Raw genomic sequence first — 15000 nt, 5'->3', positions numbered from 1 at the left:
GCAGGTCCCGAGCCGCCTTTATTTGCTGTTACGAGCATCGTGTGCCCCATACCTGCGTGACGAGCACCGCAGGGCGGCAGAGCCATCGCACTTGGCCGGGTGGCAGAGGAGGACCAGACTATTCACAGATAGCGGCCCAACGACTCCCAGAGCCGGTCGTGCGGCGCGCGAGGTCTGCTCTCTTCACAAGAGGCTTTATTAGGGAGTGCTAAGGCAAGGTTCTGTGCCCTCCACCCTCATCGCAACACCCATGGGAGCCTCCGGTCGTCAATAGACCGCCGCACCGGCCTCTGACTGACTCTCAGAATGGACGGAAAGAGCCGGGTAAGCCTTTCAAAAGATTCGACCACGTGCCGAAAACTTTAGACTTCCGTGAGCTCTCCGGCTTGCACCGAGACCCGAAGTCGACGTGCTAAGCACCACGGGACCCCTTTCGCCTGCAGGTCCCGAGCCGCCTTTATTTGCTGTTACGAGCATCGTGTGCCCCATACCTGCGTGACGAGCACCGCAGGGCGGCAGAGCCATCGCACTTGGCCGGGTGGCAGAGGAGGACCAGACTATTCACAGATAGCGGCCCAACGACTCCCAGAGCCGGTCGTGCGGCGCGCGAGGTCTGCTCTCATCACAAGAGGCTTTAGGGAGTGCTCAGGCAAGGGTCAGCCCGCAGCCTTCCTGGCAACACCCAGGGGAACCAGGCCACTCGCGTCTCTCGCCTTCATTTTCGACACGAGCGCCTGCGGAGGGCCACCACCCCCTCCGATTGTCAAGAGACCTCCGCACCGGCCTCTGACTTACTCTCAGAATGGACGGAAAGAGCCGGGTAAGCCTTTGAAAAGATTCGACCACGTGCCGAAAACTTTAGACTTCCGTGAGCTCTCCGGCTTGCACCGAGACCCGAAGTCGACGTGCTTAGCACCACGGGACCCCTTTCGCCTGCAGGTCCCGAGCCGCCTTTTATTTTTGTTACGAGTATCGTGTTCCCCAAACCTGGGTGACGAGCACCGCAGGGCGGCAGAGCCATCGCGCTTGTCCGGGTGGCAGAGGAGGACCAGACTATTCACAAATAGCGGCCCAACGACTCCCAGAGCCGGTCGTGCGGCAGGCGAGGTCTGCTCTCATCACAAGAGGCTTTAGGGAGTGCTCAGGCAACGGTCAGCCCGCAGCCTTCTTGGCAACACCCAAGGGAACCAGGCCACTCGCGTCTCTCGCCTTCATTTTGGACACGAGCGCCTGTGGAGGGACGGCCGGAGTCAACGTGGGGTTTGCCCGCCCTCCAATAGTGTCAAAAGACCGCCGCACAAGTCTCTGACTGACTCTTAGAACAGACAGAAAGAGTTTGTCAAATCTGTCAAAAAATTGACAAAGTGTCAAAAATTCGACTTCCAAGAGCTCTCCGGCATGCACTCATACCTGTCATTAAAGTGCTATGCCCGTGGAACCGTTTTTCGGATGCCTTTCAGAACGGTCCCGCGCCGCCATTTTGTTCTAAAAATCGTGTTCCCATATATCTCCGGGTACCCCGCCAACCTCACTGCGGAAAAACTACAAGTGGCACTGAATGGGTCTGAATTCCAAATTTGACTGCATCGGTCTGGAACTCGGTCCGGTCAAAACCGTTTGGATTTTTCTCGGTCCGGACTTCCGCGACAGACAAAGTTAAAGTTTTCGGGCTGCAGGCACAAAACGACAGCTGGCCATTTGCCGGGCTCAATTCACCCAATTCCTCCGGCACTTCGGAGCACATGTTCGGTGTAAGTTTGCGAATCTTTCCCGATGCTGCAGCATTTTCCTCCGCTGACACTTAGAATATTTTTCACACTTTGCTGAAAATTTTTCTAAGTGTTTTTTTCCAAGTTTTCCTGGTTACTGATTTCTTCTTTTTAAACATTTTTCTAAGTTTTTCTGGTTACTGATTTCTTCTTTTTAAACATTTTTCGCCGTTTGTCTGGTTACTGATTTCTTCTTTTTAAACATTTTTCTAAGTTTTTCTGGTTACTGATTTCTTCTTTTTAAACATTTTTCTAAGTTTTTTTGGTTACTCATTTCTTCTTTTTAAACATTTTTCTAAGTTTTTCTGGTTACTGATTTCTTCTTTTTAAACATTTTTCTAAGTTTTTTTGGTTACTCATTTCTTCTTTTTAAACATTTTTCTAAGTTTTTCTGGTTACTGATTTCTTCTTTTTAAACATTTTTCTAAGTTTTTTTGGTTACTCATTTCTTCTTTTTAAACATTTTTCTAAGTTTTTCTGGTTACTGATTTCTTCTTTTTAAACATTTTTCGCCGTTTGTCTGGTTACTCATTTCTTCTTTTTAAACATTTTTCTAAGTTTTTCTGGTTACTGATTTCTTCTTTTTAAACATTTTTCGCCGTTTGTCTGGTTACTGATTTCTTCTTTTTAAACATTTTTCTAAGTTTTTCTGGTTACTGATTTCTTCTTTTTAAACATTTTTCTAAGTTTTTTTGGTTACTCATTTCTTCTTTTTAAACATTTTTCTAAGTTTTTCTGGTTACTGATTTCTTCTTTTTAAACATTTTTCTAAGTTTTTTTGGTTACTCATTTCTTCTTTTTAAACATTTTTCGCCGTTTTTCTGGTTACTGATTTCTTCTTTTTAAACATTTTTCTAAGTTTTTTTTGGTTACTCATTTCTTCTTTTTAAACATTTTTCTAAGTTTTTCTGGTTACTGATTTCTTCTTTTTAAACATTTTTCGCCGTTTTTCTGGTTACTGATTTCTTCTTTTTAAACATTTTTCGCCGTTTTTCTGGTTACTGATTTCTTCTTTTTAAACATTTTTCTAAGTTTTTCTGGTTACTCATTTCTTCTTTTTAAACACTTTTCGCAGTTTTTCTGGTTACTGATTTCTTCTTTTTAAACATTTTTCGCCGTTTTTCTGGTTACTGATTTCTTCTTTTTAAACATTTTTCTAAGTTTTTCTGGTTACTCATTTCTTCTTTTTAAACACTTTTCGCAGTTTTTCTGGTTACTGATTTCTTCTTTTTAAACATTTTTCGCCGTTTTTCTGGTTACTGATTTCTTCTTTTTAAACATTTTTCTAAGTTTTTCTGGTTACTCATTTCTTCTTTTTAAACACTTTTCGCAGTTTTTCTGGTTACTGATTTCTTCTTTTTAAACATTTTTCGCCGTTTTTCTGGTTACTGATTTCTTCTTTTTAAACATTTTTCTAAGTTTTCCTGGTTACTCATTTCTTCTTTTTAAACACTTTTCGCAGTTTTTCTGGTTACTGATTTCTTCTTTTTAAACATTTTTCTAAGTTTTCCTGGTTACTGATTTCTTCTTTTTAAACATTTTTCTAAGTTTTTCTGGTTACTCACTTCTTCTTTTATAACATTTTTCTAAGTTTTCCTGGTTACTGATTTCTTCTTTTTAAACATTTTTCTAAGTTTTCCTGGTTACTGATTTCTTCTTTTTAAACATTTTTCTAAGTTTTCCTGGTTACTGATTTCTTCTTTTTAAACATTTTTCTAAGTTTTTCTGGTTACTCATTTCTTCTTTTTAAACATTTTTCGCAGTTTTTCTGGTTACTGATTTCTTCTTTTTAAACATTTTCCTAAGTTTTCCTGGTTACTGATTTCTTCTTTTTAAACATTTTTCTAAGTTTTCCTGGTTACTCATTTCTTCTTTTTGATCATTTTTCTAAGTTTTCCTGGTTACTGATTTCTTCGTTTTGAACATTTTTCTAAGTTTTCCTGGTTACTCACTTCTTCTTTTCAAACATTTTTCTTCGTTTTTCTGTTTACTCATTTAGCACTTTCAGGCACTTTCCCATCATTTCCTCGTTCCCGATTTCACCCTTTAAAACGCTTTCGGGCATTTCCCTAAGTTTTGCGGTTCACTCGTTTGGGACTCACTGACACCTTCTCTAGCTTCCCTGCTCACTTTTTTCGTACTGTTGAGAAAATTCGAACCCTTTCCTTAACTATGCCGGTTACTGACTTCACCGCTTCAGACCCTTGTCCCCGTAATGAAAGATACCATTTCCCACCGTGGGAAATGCACGAAAATCGGACTGAACACGGGGGAGGCTCCCCCCTCGAAGGCGAGACCGTCGGCAGAACCGCCGGGTCAAACCCGGCTGAGCTACCCGGCTTACAAGTCTCAAAGTCGGTATGAGCAGTCACGTCCACCCCCATTCCCTTTTGGACCACTTCCCACGGTTCCAAATGCATGAAAATCGGCCTGTACACGGGGGAGGCACCCGCCTCGAAGACGAGACCGTCGGCAGAACCGCCGGGTCAAACCCGGCTGAGCTACCCGGCTCGGAAGCGCCAAAGTCGGGTTGAGCAGTCACATTCACTCCCATCCCCTTTTGGGCAACTTCCCACGGTTGGAAATGCATGGAAATCGGACTGAACACGGGGGAGGCTCCCCCCTCGAAGGCGAGACCGTCGGCAGAACCGCCGGATCAAACCCGGCTGAGCTACCCGGCTTACAAGTCTCAAAGTCGGTATGAGCAGACACGTCCACCCCCATTCCCTTTTGGACCACTTCCCACGGTTCGAAATGCATGAAAATCGGCCTGTATACGGGGGAGGCACCCGCCTCGAAGACGAGACCGTCGGCAGAACCGCCGGGTCAAACCCGGCCGGGCTACCCGGGTTAGAAGCCCTAGAGTCGGGTTGAGCAGTCACAATCACTCCCATCCCCTTTTGAACCTGTTCCCACCGTTGGAAATGCACGAAAATCGGCCTGTACACGGGGGAGGCTCCCCCCTCGAAGGCGAGACCGTCGGCAGAACCGCCGGGTCAAACCCGGCTGAGCTACCCGGCTTACAAGTCTCGAAGTCGGGTTGAGCAGTCACATTCACTCCCATCGACTTTTGGGCAACTTCCCACCGTTGCAAATGCATGAAAATCGGCCTGTACACGGGGGAGGCACCCGCCTCGAAGTCGAGACCGTCGGCAGAACCGCCGGGTCCAACCCGGCTGAGCTACCCGGCTTACAAGTCTCAAAGCCGGGTTGGGCAGTCACGTTCACCCCCATTCCCTTTTGGATCACTTCCCACGGTTCGAAATGCACGAAAACCGGCCTGTACACGGGGGAGGGTCCGCCCTCGAAGGCGAGACCGTCGGCAGAACCGCCGGAACAAACCCGGCTGAGCTACCCGGCTTACAAGTCTCAAAGTCGGTATGAGCAGACACGTCCACCCCCATTCCCTTTTGGACCACTTCCCACCGTTGGAAATGCACGAAAATCGGCCTGTACACGGGGGAGGCACCGGCCTCGAAGACGAGACCGTCGGCAGAACCGCCGGGTCAAACCCGGCTGAGCTACCCGGCTCGGAAGCGCCAAAGTCGGGTTGAGCAGTCACATTCACTCCCATCGACTTTTGGGCAACTTCCCACGGTTCGAAATGCACAAGATTCGGCCTGAACACGGGGGACGCTCCCCCCTCGAAGGCGAGACCGTCGGCAGACCCGCCGGGTCAAACCCGGCTGAGCTACCCGGCTCGGAAGCGCCAAAGTCGGTATGAGCAGTCACGTTCACTCCCATCCCCTTTTGGACCGCTTCCCACGGTACGAAATGCATGAAAATCGGCCTGTACACGGGGGAGGCACCCGCCTCGAAGACGAGACCGTCGGCAGAACCGCCGGGTCAAACCCGGCTGAGCTACCCGGCTTACAAGTCTCAAAGTCGGGTTGAGCAGTCACATTCACTCCCATCGACTTTTGGGCAACTTCCCACGGTTCGAAATGCACAAAATTCGGCCTGAACACGGGGGACGCTCCCCCCTCGAAGGCGAGACCGTCGGCAGAACCGCCGGGTCAAACCCGGCTGAGCTACCCGGCTTAAAAGTCTCAAAGTCGGTATGAGCAGTCACATTCACCCCCATTCCCTTTTGGACCACTTCCCACCGTTGGAAATGCACGAAAATCGGCCTGTACACGGGGGAGGCACCGGCCTCGAAGACGAGACCGTCGGCAGAACCGCCGGATCAAACCCGGCCGAGCTACCCGGGTTAGAAGCCTCAGAGTCGGGTTGAGCAGTCACATTCACCCCCATCCCCTTTTGAACCTCTTCCCACCGTTGGAAATGCACGAAAATCGGCCTGTACACGGGGGAGGCCCCCCTCTCGAAGACGAGACCGTCGGCAGACCCGCCGGATCAAACCCGGCCGAGCTACACGGCTTACAAGTCTCGATGTCGGTATGAGCAGTCACGTCCACCCCCATTCCCTTTTGGACCACTTCCCACGGTACGAAATGCATGAAAATCGGCCTGTACACGGGGGAGGCACCCGCCTCGAAGACGAGACCGTCGGCAGAACCGCCGGGTCAAACCCGGCTGAGCTACCCGGCTCGGAAGCGCCAAAGTCGGGTTGAGCAGTCACATTCACTCCCATCCCCTTTTGGGCAACTTCCCACGGTTGGAAATGCATGGAAATCGGACTGAACACGGGGGAGGCTCCCCCCTCGAAGGCGAGACCGTCGGCAGAACCGCCGGGTCAAACCTGGCTGAGCTACCCGGCTTACAAGTCTCAAAGTCGGGTTGAGCAGTCACGTTCACTCCCATCGACTTTTAGACCACTTCCCACGGTTCGAAATGCACGAAAATCGGCCTGTACACGGGGGAGGCACCCGCCTCGAAGGCGAGACCGACGGCAGAACCGCCGGGTCAAACCCGGCCGAGCTACCCGGCTTAAAAGTCTCAAAGTCGGTATGAGCAGTCACATTCACCCCCATTCCCTTTTGGACCACTTCCCACGGTTGGAAATGCATGAAAATCGGCCTGGACACGGGGGAGGCTCCCCCCTCGATGACGAGACCGTCGGCAGAACCGCCGGGTCAAACCCGGCTGAGCTACCCGGCTTACAAGTCTCGAAGTCGGGTTGAGCAGTCACATTCACTCCCATCGACTTTTGGGCAACTTCCCACCGTTGCAAATGCATGAAAATCGGCCTGTACACGGGGGAGGCACCCGCCTCGAAGTCGAGACCGTCGGCAGAACCGCCGGGTCCAACCCGGCTGAGCTACCCGGCTTACAAGTCTCAAAGCCGGGTTGGGCAGTCACGTTCACCCCCATTCCCTTTTGGATCACTTCCCACGGTTCGAAATGCACGAAAACCGGCCTGTACACGGGGGAGGGTCCGCCCTCGAAGGCGAGACCGTCGGCAGAACCGCCGGGTCAAACCTGGCTGAGCTACCCGGCTTACAAGTCTCAAAGTCGGGTTGAGCAGTCACGTTCACTCCCATCGACTTTTAGACCACTTCCCACGGTTCGAAATGCACGAAAATCGGCCTGTACACGGGGGAGGCACCCGCCTCGAAGGCGAGACCGACGGCAGAACCGCCGGGTCAAACCCGGCCGAGCTACCCGGCTTAAAAGTCTCAAAGTCGGTATGAGCAGTCACATTCACCCCCATTCCCTTTTGGACCACTTCCCACGGTTGGAAATGCATGAAAATCGGCCTGGACACGGGGGAGGCTCCCCCCTCGATGACGAGACCGTCGGCAGAACCGCCGGAACAAACCCGGCTGAGCTACCCGGCTTACAAGTCTCAAAGTCGGTATGAGCAGACACGTCCACCCCCATTCCCTTTTGGACCACTTCCCACCGTTGGAAATGCACGAAAATCGGCCTGTACACGGGGGAGGCACCGGCCTCGAAGACGAGACCGTCGGCAGAACCGCCGGGTCAAACCCGGCTGAGCTACCCGGCTCGGAAGCGCCAAAGTCGGGTTGAGCAGTCACATTCACTCCCATCGACTTTTGGGCAACTTCCCACGGTTCGAAATGCACAAGATTCGGCCTGAACACGGGGGACGCTCCCCCCTCGAAGGCGAGACCGTCGGCAGACCCGCCGGGTCAAACCCGGCTGAGCTACCCGGCTCGGAAGCGCCAAAGTCGGTATGAGCAGTCACGTTCACTCCCATCCCCTTTTGGACCGCTTCCCACGGTACGAAATGCATGAAAATCGGCCTGTACACGGGGGAGGCACCCGCCTCGAAGACGAGACCGTCGGCAGAACCGCCGGGTCAAACCCGGCTGAGCTACCCGGCTTACAAGTCTCAAAGTCGGGTTGAGCAGTCACATTCACTCCCATCGACTTTTGGGCAACTTCCCACGGTTCGAAATGCACAAAATTCGGCCTGAACACGGGGGACGCTCCCCCCTCGATGACGAGACCGTCGGCAGAACCGCCGGAACAAACCCGGCTGAGCTACCCGGCTTACAAGTCTCAAAGTCGGTATGAGCAGACACGTCCACCCCCATTCCCTTTTGGACCACTTCCCACCGTTGGAAATGCACGAAAATCGGCCTGTACACGGGGGAGGCACCGGCCTCGAAGACGAGACCGTCGGCAGAACCGCCGGATCAAACCCGGCCGAGCTACCCGGGTTAGAAGCCTCAGAGTCGGGTTGAGCAGTCACATTCACTCCCATCCCCTTTTGAACCTCTTCCCACCGTTGGAAATGCACGAAAATCGGCCTGTACACGGGGGAGGCTCCCCCCTCGAAGGCGAGACCGTCGGCAGAACCGCCGGGTCAAACCCGGCTGAGCTACCCGGCTTAAAAGTCTCAAAGTCGGGTTGAGCAGTCACATTCACTCCCATCGACTTTTGGGCAACTTCCCACCGTTGCAAATGCATGAAAATCGGCCTGTACACGGGGGAGGCTCCGCCCTCGAAGGCGAGACCGACGGCAGAACCGCCGGGTCAAACCCGGCCGGGCTACCCGGGTTAGAAGCCTCAGAGTCGGGTTGAGCAGTCGCATTCACCCCCATCCCCTTTTGAACCTCTTCCCACCGTTGGAAATGCACGAAAATCGGCCTGTACACGGGGGAGGCACCGGCCTCGAAGACGAGACCGTCGGCAGAACCGCCGGATCAAACCCGGCCGAGCTACCCGGGTTAGAAGCCTCAGAGTCGGGTTGAGCAGTCACATTCACTCCCATCCCCTTTTGAACCTCTTCCCACCGTTGGAAATGCACGGAAATCGGCCTGTACACGGGGGAGGCTCCCCCCTCGAAGGCGAGACCGTCGGCAGAACCGCCGGGTCAAACCCGGCTGAGCTACCCGGCTTACAAGTCTCGAAGTCGGGTTGAGCAGTCACATTCACTCCCATCCCCTTTTGGGCAACTTCCCACCGTTGCAAATGCATGAAAATCGGCCTGTACACGGGGGAGGGAGCCGCCTCGAAGACGAGACCGTCCGCAGAACCGCTGGATCAAACCCGGCTGAGCTACCAGGCTCGGAAGCGCCAAAGTCGGTATGAGCAGTCACATTCACTCCCATCCCCTTTTGGGCCACTTCCCACGGTTCGAAATGCACGAAAATCGGACTGAACACGGGGGAGGCTCCCCCCTCCAAAACGAGACCATCGGCAGAATCGACGGGTCAAACCCGGCCGAGCTACCCGGGTTAGAAGCCTCAGAGTCGGGTTGAGCAGTCACGTTCACTCCCATCCCCTTTTGGACCTCTTCCCACCGTTGGAAATGCACGAAAATCGGCCTGTACACGGGGGAGGGTCCGCCCTCGAAGGCGGGACCGTCGGCAGAACCGCCGGGTCAAACCCGGCTGAGCTACCCGGCTTACAAGTCTCAAAGCCGGGTTGAGCAGTCACGTCCACCCCCATTCCCTTTTGGACCACTTCCCACGGTTGGAAATGCACGAAAATCGGCCTGGACACGGGGGAGGCTCCCCCCTCGATGACGAGACCGTCGGCAGAACCGCCGGGTCAAACCCGGCCGAGCTATCCGGGTTAGAAGCCTCAAAGTCGGGTTGAGCAGTCACGTCCACCCCCATCCCCTTTTGGACCACTTCCCACGGTTCGAAATGCACGAAAATCGGCCTGTACACGGGGGAGGCACCCGCCTCGAAGACGAGACCGTCGGCAGACCCGCCGGATCAAACCCGGCCGAGCTACACGGCTTACAAGTCTCAATGTCGGTATGAGCAGTCACGTCCACCCCTATTCCATTTTGGACCACTTCCCACGGTACGAAATGCATGAAAATCGGCCTGTACACGGGGGAGGCACCCGCCTCGAAGACGAAACCGTCGGCAGAACCGCCGGGTCAAACCCGGCTGAGCTACCCGGCTCGGAAGCGCCAAAGTCGGGTTGAGCAGTCACATTCACTCCCATCGACTTTTGGGCAACTTCCCACGGTTCGAAATGCACAAAATTCGGCCTGAACACGGGGGACGCTCCCCCCTCGAAGGCGAGACCGTCGGCAGAACCGCCGGGTCAAACCCGGCTGAGCTACCCGGGTCGGAAGCGCCAAGGTCGGTATGAGCAGTCACATTCACTCCCATCCCCTTTTGGACCGCTTCCCACGGTTTGAAATGCACGAAAATCGGCCTGTACACGGGGGAGGCTCCGCCCTCGAAGGCGAGACCGACGGCAGAACCGCCGGGTCAAACCCGGCCGGGCTACCCGGGTTAGAAGCCTCAGAGTCGGGTTGAGCAGTCACATTCACCCCCATCCCCTTTTGAACCTCTTCCCACCGTTGGAAATGCACGAAAATCGGCCTGTACACGGGGGAGGCGCCCCTCTCGAAGGCGAGACCGACGGCAGAACCGCCGGGTCAAACCCGGCCGAGCTACCCGGGTTAGAAGCCTCAGAGTCGGGTTGAGCAGTCACATTCACCCCCATCCCCTTTTGAACCTCTTCCCACCGTTGGAAATGCACGAAAATCGGCCTGTACACGGGGGAGGCCCCCCTCTCGAAGACGAGACCGTCGGCAGACCCGCCGGATCAAACCCGGCCGAGCTACACGGCTTACAAGTCTCGATGTCGGTATGAGCAGTCACGTCCACCCCCATTCCCTTTTGGACCACTTCCCACGGTACGAAATGCATGAAAATCGGCCTGTACACGGGGGAGGCACCCGCCTCGAAGACGAGACCGTCGGCAGAACCGCCGGGTCAAACCCGGCTGAGCTACCCGGCTCGGAAGCGCCAAAGTCGGGTTGAGCAGTCACATTCACCCCCATCCCCTTTTGGGCCACTTCCCACGGTTCGAAATGCATGAAAATCGGCCTGTACACGGGGGACGCTCCCCCCTCGAAGGCGAGGCAGTCGGCAGAACCGCCGGGTCAAACCCGGCTGAGCTACCCGGGTTAGATGCCTCAAAGTCGGGTTGAGCAGTCACATTCACCCCCATCCCCTTTCGGCCCCCTTCCCACGGTTGGAAATGCATGAAAATCGGCCTGTACACGGTGGGCGCTCCCCCCTCGAAGGTGAGACCTTCGGCAGAACCGCCGGGTCAAATCCTGCCGAGCTACCCGCGTTAGAGGTCTCAATGTCGGCTTCAGCAGTCACATTCAATCCCATTCCCGTTTGGACCTCTTCCCGCCGATGGAAATGCACAAAATTCGGCCTGAACACGCGGGGCGCTCCCCCCTCGAAGGCGAGACCGTCGCCAGAACCGCCGGGTCAAATCCGGCTGAGCTACCCGCGTTACAGGTCTCAAAGTCGGGTTGAGCAGTCACGTTCACCCCCATCCCCTTTCGGACCCCTTCCCACGGTTGGAAATGCATGAAAATCGGCCTGTACACGGTGGGCGCTCCCCCCTCGAAGGTGAGACCTTCGGCAGAACCGCCGGGTCAAATCCGGCCGAGCTACCCGCGTTAGAGGTCTCAATGTCGGCTTCAGCAGTCACATTCAATCCCATTCCCGTTTGGACCTCTTCCCGCCGATGGAAATGCACAAAATTCGGCCTGAACACGCGGGACGCTCCCCCCTCGAAGGTGAGACCTTCGGCAGAACCGCCGGGTCAAATCCGGCCGAGCTACCCGCGTTAGAGGTCTCAATGTCGGCTTCAGCAGTCACATTCAATCCCATTCCCGTTTGGACCTCTTCCCGCCGATGGAAATGCACAAAATTCGGCCTGAACACGCGGGACGCTCCCCCCTCGAAGGCGAGACCGTCGCCAGAACCGCCGGGTCAAATCCGGCTGAGCTACCCGCGTTACAGGTCTCAAAGTCGGGTTGAGCAGTCACGTTCACCCCCATCCCCTTTCGGACCCCTTCCCACGGTTGGAAATGCATGAAAATCGGCCTGTACACGGTGGGCGCTCCCCCCTCGAAGGTGAGACCTTCGGCAGAACCGCCGGGTCAAATCCGGCCGAGCTACCCGCGTTAGAGGTCTCAATGTCGGCTTCAGCAGTCACATTCAATCCCATTCCCGTTTGGACCTCTTCCCGCCGATGGAAATGCACAAAATTCGGCCTGAACACGCGGGACGCTCCCCCCTCGAAGGTGAGACCTTCGGCAGAACCGCCGGGTCAAATCCGGCCGAGCTACCCGCGTTAGAGGTCTCAATGTCGGCTTCAGCAGTCACATTCAGTCCCATTCCCGTTTGGACCTCTTCCCGCCGATGGAAATGCACAAAATTCGGCCTGAACACGCGGGACGCTCCCCCCTCGAAGGCGAGACCGTCGCCAGAACCGCCGGGTCAAATCCGGCCGAGCTACCCGCGTTAGAGGTCTCAATGTCGGCTTCAGCAGTCACATTCAATCCCATTCCCTTTTGGAACACTTCCCGCCGTTAACAATGCACGATATTCGGCCTGAACACGCGGGACGCTCCCCCCTCGAAGGTGAGACCTTCGGCAGAACCGCCGGGTCAAATCCGGCCGAGCTACCCGCGTTAGAGGTCTCAATGTCGGCTTCAGCAGTCACATTCAATCCCATTCCCGTTTGGACCTCTTCCCGCCGATGGAAATGCACAAAATTCGGCCTGAACACGCGGGGCGCTCCCCCCTCGAAGGCGAGACCGTCGCCAGAACCGCCGGGTCAAATCCGGCTGAGCTACCCGCGTTACAGGTCTCAAAGTCGGCTTCAGCAGTCACATTCAATCCCATTCCCTTTTGGAACACTTCCCGCCGTTAACAATGCACGATATTCGGACTGAACACGGGGGCCGGTCCGCCCTCGAAGTCAACACCGTCCGCAGAACCGCCGGGGCAAATCCGGCTGAGCTACCCCGCCCCCGAACACTCAAAGTCCCTCTGAAGCCTTGCATTCGCCTCCTTGGAAAATTGACGTCAAACATTACCAAAATCGGGGGCACGAGCACTAAAGCTAAGTCTCACCCTTTCCCTATCCCTAACCAGGAACCGAACGCCCACCCTCAGCCTCACACCAACGCCGGTGCCACTCCAGACAGACACACCCTTCAAAACCACACCCATCCGGCCATGCAACTCAAAAAGGGTCCAAATTCAGAAACACCCCCTTCAAAAGGCACTCCATCCTCGGCCACACCACCGGGACATGCTCCCCTCGGCGATAATTAAGCCCCCACCACTATTTGAAGCCAACTGCAGCCGCAACTCGAACGGAGAAATCAGTAACCAATTCAAAAATGCGCTTGGTTACTGATTTCTACTGAGCCGAAAAAATTCTAAGTGTCAGTGGTTACTGATTTGTACCGACCCGAAAATATTCTAAGTGTCAGTGGTTACTGATTTATACCAAGTCGAAAATATTCTAAGTGTCAGTGGTTACTGATTTATACCGACTCGAAAAAATTCTAAGTGTCGGTGGTTACTGATTTATACCAACTCGAAAAAATTCTAAGTGTCAGTGGTTACTGATTTATACCAACCCGAAAAAATTCTAAGTGTCGGTGGTTACTGATTTATACCAACTCGAAAAAATTCTAAGTGTCGGTGGTTACTGATTTATACCAAGTCGAAAAAATTCTAAGTGTCAGTGGTTACTGATTTATACCGACTCGAAAATATTCTAAGTGTCGGTGGTTACTGATTTATACCAAGTCGAAAATATTCTAAGTGTCAGTGGTTACTGATTTATACCAACCCGAAAATATTCTAAGTGTCAGTGGTTACTGATTTATACCAACTCGAAAAAATTCTAAGTGTCAGTGGTTACTGATTTATACCAACCCGAAAAAATTCTAAGTGTCGGTGGTTACTGATTTATACCAACTCGAAAAAATTCTAAGTGTCGGTGGTTACTGATTTATACCAAGTCGAAAAAATTCTAAGTGTCAGTGGTTACTGATTTATACCGACTCGAAAATATTCTAAGTGTCGGTGGTTACTGATTTATACCAAGTCGAAAATATTCTAAGTGTCAGTGGTTACTGATTTATACCAAGTCGAAAATATTCTAAGTGTCAGTGGTTACTGATTTATACCGACTCGAAAATATTCTAAGTGTCGGTGGTTACTGATTTATACCAAGTCGAAAATATTCTAAGTGTCGGTGGTTACTGATTTATACCAACTCGAAAAAATTCTAAGTGTCGGTGGTTACTGATTTATACCAACCCGAAAAAATTCTAAGTGTCAGTGGTTACTGATTTATACCAAGTCGAAAATATTCTAAGTGTCGGTGGTTACTGATTTATACCAACTCGAAAATATTCTAAGTGTCAGTGGTTACTGATTTATACCAACTCGAAAATATTCTAAGTGTCAGTGGTTACTGATTTATACCGACCCGAAAAAATTCTAAGTGTCGGTGGTTACTGATTTATACCAACCCGAAAATATTCTAAGTGTCGGTGGTTACTGATTTATACCAACTCGAAAAAATTCTAAGTGTCGGTGGTTACTGATTTATACCAACTCGAAAAAATTCTAAGTGTCAGTGGTTACTGATTTATACCAAGTCGAAAATATTCTAAGTGTCGGTGGTTACTGATTTATACCAACTCGAAAATATTCTAAGTGTCAGTGGTTACTGATTTATACCAACCCGAAAATATTCTAAGTGTCAGTGGTTACTGATTTATACCAACTCGAAAAAATTCTAAGTGTCAGTGGTTACTGATTTATACCAACCCGAAAAAATTCTAAGTGTCGGTGGTTACTGATTTATACCAACTCGAAAAAATTCTAAGTGTCGGTGGTTACTGATTTATACCAAGTCGAAAAAATTCTAAGTGTCAGTGGTTACTGATTTATACCGACTCGAAAATATTCTAAGTGTCGGTGGTTACTGATTTATACCAAGTCGAAAATATTCTAAGTGTCAGTGGTTACTGATTTATACCAACCCGAAAATATTC

The sequence above is a fragment of the Chiloscyllium punctatum genome, unplaced genomic scaffold (assembly GCF_047496795.1).
Source record: "Chiloscyllium punctatum isolate Juve2018m unplaced genomic scaffold, sChiPun1.3 scaffold_298, whole genome shotgun sequence".
NCBI classification, from domain to species: domain Eukaryota; kingdom Metazoa; phylum Chordata; class Chondrichthyes; order Orectolobiformes; family Hemiscylliidae; genus Chiloscyllium; species Chiloscyllium punctatum.
Note: the sequence above shows the minus strand (reverse complement) of the source record.